Source organism: Solanum lycopersicum, chromosome 6 (genome assembly GCF_036512215.1).
Source record: "Solanum lycopersicum chromosome 6, SLM_r2.1".
Taxonomy (NCBI): domain Eukaryota; kingdom Viridiplantae; phylum Streptophyta; class Magnoliopsida; order Solanales; family Solanaceae; genus Solanum; species Solanum lycopersicum.
Window position 1 is genome coordinate 11,702,295 of NC_090805.1, and position 6,947 is coordinate 11,709,241.

Genomic DNA, 6,947 nt, shown 5'->3' on the forward strand with positions numbered 1-6,947 from the left:
GTTACTCACCTTATCTTGTTCAATGTTATTTGGTAGTGTTGTACCATTCTTTATGAAATTTATAAGGACTTATTCAATGTGTTACTATATTCATGAGTTCATTTAGATAGGGTATGTCGGGACTTGTCCCAATCATTGGCATACCCTAGGTTATTAGTTCATTGAGTTTCATCTTGTGAAGTCAGTCAATCTTTAACATGTATTTTGCCTTACAAGAAACATCATAATTTACATTGGCCATATAAGATTGGTATGACTTAGTCATTGGCCAATTCTATTACATGTTTTGGAATAATGTTGCTGGCCAATTTATTGGTATACACTAAACTTTCACTAAACACTTGTCATGATATTATCACAAGCCAAGTAAATTAACATCATGTATATACTATAGTAATCTCCTCATTTTAAGCAAGCCAACTTTTAACATTTTATTAGATCATAATAACAACTCAGTGGCTTTTAGCCTAGGAAGACGACGGTGCTAGAGAATCAGTTATTGGGGGAATAATGATTGTCGAAGGGAGGTAGCGGTCTAAGCCTCTTAGGCTTGGCACAGGAACTCTTCTCTCTCCCGCTGGAAGGTAGTGATGTGACCCTGGTAGGGTGAATTGAATTAGCGTTAGTTTGGCCAAGCTGTAAAAGTTATTTGGCATTGAAGATTCATTAACTAGGTTTTATTCTGATTCTTATTTGTTCTTGGAAAAATTGCATTCCAAACACTTACAAACATATCGACTGTAAACAGAAATAGTAATCGGAAACTTCATTCCTTTCAACAGAAAATTGAATTTCGTAAATGACTTATAATAATTTCATCTTCTTGAACACAATTAGGCATTACAACATTGCTTATCTCATGTAAATGATACTCTAATCATACGGATCTAACTGATAAGTCTCATCCAACATTATCAAATCGCAGATTCCTAGACATAATGATCAGTTAGCACCACATACCAATAACATGCTCGAGATTTTCATTATATATTCTACTATAATCGGAAATACGGAGAATTAGGGAGATGAATATTCAAAAATTTCATTGGAAACAACCCTAGTTTCGGTTTTCTTGAATTTAAAACATTTTAAAATCCTCATGGGAGAAGAAATCAAAGAGAGAAAACTTATACCTTACTGCAGAATTGAAGAATTGCCTTGAAATTGCCTAAGGAGAACCGAGAGTATTTTTCTATTTTTCTTACGTTTGTTCACTGTTTTTCAGTCATGGGTTTCTATTGGATAAACTTGAGTCTAAGTCTTAGGAATTGAATATTGACTAATTCAACTTAGGATAATTAACTTAATTAAATAAATAAATTAGCTAATTACAAAAATACCCCTCCAAAATTGACTAAAACTAGGAGAGCCTTTGACTTAACCAAATTCTGAAATTTTTGTAAGGGTTTCGGGTTTGACCATGAATTTAAATTAATTAATTAAGTTTCTAATTTGGTTAATTAAGTTACCTAGGATAATTTCTAAAGTACCCCTAAGTCACTAGGACCATAACCAACCCCTTTGGACCATCCTAAGTTAGGTACTAGGATGTTTCTTTAGTTACCTACTAGATTAGTGTAACCCGGTTAGGTCATAGGATTTCGAGCACGCTAGTTGGTTCATTTTAGTTAGTTATCTAGTTAGGCAATTTAGTTAGAGCCTATGATTGTTAAGGAAGTTCGTCCCCACGTGGCTTGACCTGACGCGTGCCGGCCCACTAACCGCCCTAACTGAATCGATTAAGCTTAGTCGTTTGGTCTTTCAGTCGGTACCACATGTGCTTTCACGTGTGTTGCCGTGCACTTTCCTAGTCGTGCACTCTGTAGTTGCACATGTAAAGCTCACTTCTTGTCCCAAGGATCCTCATTATGTCCTTGGGCACTGTTTAATCTACATAATCATTTTAAATGATCATGTGCTATGGTACATAGGCTTGACAGTTGGATGTCTTGTACCTATTGTGTGTAAGCTATGAAATCAAAATTTTTAGCTTAGGGTCTTTATTGAAGGTACAATTTCTAAAAGAAATGGATTGGAGTAGTTGAACATTAAAGTATATCTTAAGTTGCTTGTTAATACATAGAAATAGGCTAACACCCTTAAGCCAATATTCTTTAACATACCCAATATTACTCAATATTGGGCATTGGGATGCCTATGTACCCAAATACATATTCTTAAAACCTAATTGACTCTTCATTAGACTAGTGCATTTTCTCGAGTGTTACATCCTAGCATCCAATATCCTCCTATTCATAATGTGGTTCCTTTCCTTTTATGAACAAGACTATACTAGATGTGATTTATGAGAAAACTAAGACACTGCCAAACCTTATGGTCTAATACAAACATTACAATGACCCACAAGTACACACCAAAATTTAGAGCATTCCTGATCGTCACATGATATATGAGACTCCGAAAAGTCTAAGTTAAGCCACTCGTATGAATCATCGCATAATATATATTCTAAAATGAGTAAGAATTAAAATTTTCTATACAAACGAAGAACTCTTTCAACAATACGCAAGCAGAAGATATTATTTAAAGCTTTAAACCTTTACAATGTTTCATTAAACCATATATACTTTAGATTGTACATGGGACTAGCCCATAATATACATAAAATAAAGACTTCAGACATAAAAAGGAACATTTGGGTATTTTCTTCTAATAGATGAGGTGTCACCAATACTTCATTTTCAGACCTTAGAAACCTATCCATCATCCATGACATATCAAGACTTCTAAATCCCTAAAGTTTAGTCAAAAAAGGGAAAAAAGGGGTTAGCACATTCAATGCACTAGGTATGGATGTCATGCAAAAACCATGAAAAAGGGACATTTAGTATATAAACATACTTTCAAGATATTTTGATATAAAACCTCAATCAAAATAGTCTAATAGACATCAAACAATTCAATAATCACGTAAACTAAATATAGAAATATCATCCAACCCATAAGCATATTCACATGCACCCCTTACAAAAGGTTATCCTAAGACTCACAAACTAAGTTATGAAGCGGGCACCTATACAACCCCTTAAGATACACCTAGATGATCCCTATAACTACCTAGAGTAAGTTATTCCAATACATCACTTATCACACCAATTCACATAAGCATGAGACCTTTCTACCCAAGGTAATTTTAAGGTTCACTTGAGTTATGATGCAACCGACCATATAATCCCTTCACAGCCACTGAAGAGATCCTAAAGATTACCTAAGATAAGATTATTCCAATTTCATACATATATGTACCTACATAGAATAACTCTAAGACTCACCTAAGTAAAACATGAAGAGAACGTCCGTACAGCCTTTCCAAGCCTACCTAAGCAATCTTCAAAGATACTCTAGATGGATATCTTTTCATTAACATGCATTTAACTCAACTCATTAAGTTCAATTAACCATTTAGGAGACACTCAACACTTAAGGACATTCAAATAATGGTCTTTGAGAAGACCTAGGGAATTCACATACTAATGTCCTCAAAGCCTATGCGTGCAATGTATATATAGCGTCCTATTCCACTACCTAAACTTCATAGAACTTATCCAACTCTAGCATGTATCGGACATGATGAGAATAGACAATAACCGGCATAGTCCATGGTATCTAAGCATGGAATCCGGAGATATAACATACTCCGATGAGGATTTTCTACTTGCATATGATAGAATAAGGATACATCTCATGTAGGCACACGGTTAAGGAATATTAAAAGTTTCTTTATTCTCTAATGTCATGTTATTTATAACAACTACCCAAGACATACTCACTCAAAGCTATCCTTTATTATCATAGTGTAATTCACCAAAAGGAGCATATGAAGAGGTTCCATATATAGTTCACAACCCAGTTACATTACACCTTACGAAAGAGGTCCCCTTGGGTTGCCTTACATTGGTTAAGAGGATAGCTCAATGACTTTCCTAAGGATGATTTCTTGTTGTTCCATCCAATCAACCTAGAGTCCACCATTCACATAATAATGATAGCATTACAAATTTCATTTTCAAGGATATCATAACCTTTATTCTAAAGGTTTTGACATAAATGACCTTCTTAAAAATGTTCAAGGACACATGTCAATAATACATACAAGAATAAGGAGCTTTAGCATACTAAGTCAAGGATCCATATTCATCTTTCACATTTATCAAGTAAGGGGCATAAATCTAGAAAAACAAGACATATATATGCTTGACCTTGTCTTACATAGAATATCATTCAATAAGCACATAGGGATAACTAGATAGACTTGCAAGTCACCCTACACACTTCTAAGGTATCATCAATATAATTTATCACAAATCATATGTTAACAATCAAGAATCATTATACATCAACATCAAGTAATACACATAAGAACTTTACTATAGCCTACTTGAGACACATACCATCAACTAGGAGAACTCATGCTTAGACTTCACATATACACATAAGTCATCAAGAACTTCACAATAATCATATAACAAAGTTATAACATAGTAATAACATAATATATGAGGTAATATCGATGAGCTCTCATTGTTTAAAAAGTCATAGACTTAAATCAAATTGAGGAAGCCTATAAATCATAAAATCATGATTTATACATAAATTAATATCCCTAAGCAATCTACACATGAATTCATTACTATTTAGCAATAATCAATTCACCCATCAATAATATCATATCATAATGTTCAAAACGTTTCATGCAAGAACCCATGATTTAGAATAGAAATTGGACTTTTCATATTTTTGAAATCATTAAACATCATCTTCAAAATTGAGTCTAAGGAGATAGCAAGACATAGATGAATAACTACCATACCTTATTAGAAGAATCCAAACATATTTGAAGAAGAAATTCCATTGAAGATCCATCATTAACCTCCATCTTCATCTTGAGCTCTCATGGAGATTTTTGGAGAAACTTTGGGTGGGAAAGGGTCTTTATCTAGGTACTAGGGTCATTATGAGAGTTTAATGACTAAATACTCTTAAAACACCGAAATAAACCTAAATAAATGGTCCTCCATTTTATAAGACTTGGGATGATTTTCCCAAAAACACCCCAAACATTATTGTAAAGTAGGCAGATTGCAGTGCCAAAGACGCCCTATCACTAACGAATCGTCGACTGGCCTACACCCCGTCGATTGGTGTCTATTGATTGGTTCTGAAACTCCCAGACATCTAGTATACATGGCACCATAAAATACACCCATAGACGAGCCGTCGCCTAGTAGATTGGCCGTCGTTTAGGATCGTGATAGTCCACTGCCAGACACTCTACACCGTAGAATTTGGGTTCCACTTCTAGGCCTCTTGGGGGTCCTAGGTGGAGTCATTCCCGGACATTAAACCTATAAGAATTCACTTATAGGTCTTAGGAACATCTACAATAAAATTTAACACAAACGAACACGTAAAACATTCTAAGACACACACCAACACAGAAGGATGTCCAAAGGAAAATTTTCAAACGTTTTGGGTGTTCTTAGCCATTTGACCTCCAATCCTTACCAAACTCACCATGCTGCCTTTAAACACTAATAATAGCCATATACGAACACATTAAGAACACATTAAGAACACATAAATACATGAAATCACATAAGGAATATTCGTCAAATGTCTTGGTTATCCCTTGACGTTTGACTTAAAACGTAACCGGATTGACATCAAAACTCACCAACATATAAATTAAGCTATTCATCAGCCTTTAGAGTAGTTATGAATCTCTATATAAGCCTAGTTCATTTTAAATTCGTTATAATCTCCCCCACATAAGAACATTCGTCCTCGAATGACGCTTAAAAACTTAGGGAAATGACCATAGAAAGCAGCCCACATTTAAGCACACAATATCATGATCATACAGATAGCTGTGAGGAACATCAAATAGCACATCATGCAAGTTCTCCTCAAAGCAAAATAATTTACAACAAATCACAATAAAGCAAATTTTCTCACAAGAATCAATATGCAACTTCTAAAAAACACACTAGCATGCTTAACAAATCAATTTCATATAAAAAAAACTGACATGCTCATTATTCATTTCCTTGAAACAAATAGCAGTCTACACTAGAAGCACATGAACTATGAGGAAGATGACATGCATGAAAACTCATTTTTTTCATAAAACAAGAATTTAACCACAATATACATATCATAAGGAAAATATTTGGAAACTCATTTTTAAAAAAAGACTCCAACATAAACCTACTTACCAGGAACTATTTCTTTTAGACTCGAATAAACATATAAGGATATGTCACTCTGAATAATCAAACTTTTCACCATACTCCCCCACATAGGATAAACCCAATCTAAGGTCAAAATAAACATACTACAAGGAACTCTCTCAGAAAAACCTTAAACCTCACTAACACCTTCTCACAAACTCTTCAATGTATTAGACCCCTTGAAACTACAACATTTAGTCCATCCCGAAAAAAACAAAGACTCTCAAAAGTCTCATTATCTAACAAAAGCATCCCCCTTACTAGGAGAAACTCATTTTTACTCTTTTTAGCTTCACCTTATTCCATACTAAAGTCGGATCTAAACAACTTCAAATCACCTCAACAACCACTCCTTCACCTTTCTAACACTACACTTCACCATTTCTTAAAAATATACTACCTTTCAAAAGGTAACTCAACCAACCTAAGGTCACAATCACAACCTTCCATATCCCATCTAACAAGTCACATTGTATCTTTTTCTTTTCCTCAACCAAAACTCCTCGAAGGACACACTCCAAGGACCAACACATAAAGGAACAAGGGAAAGACAAAATATACAAAGCTCTTAGGCACGATTAGAAAAATGAAGAAGTGAAACTTTTCCTAGAACACAATAGTCTTTTATTCATAATATGGCACACTTCACATAATGAACAAGACTCTACAAGATGTGGTTTATGAGAGAACTAAGAC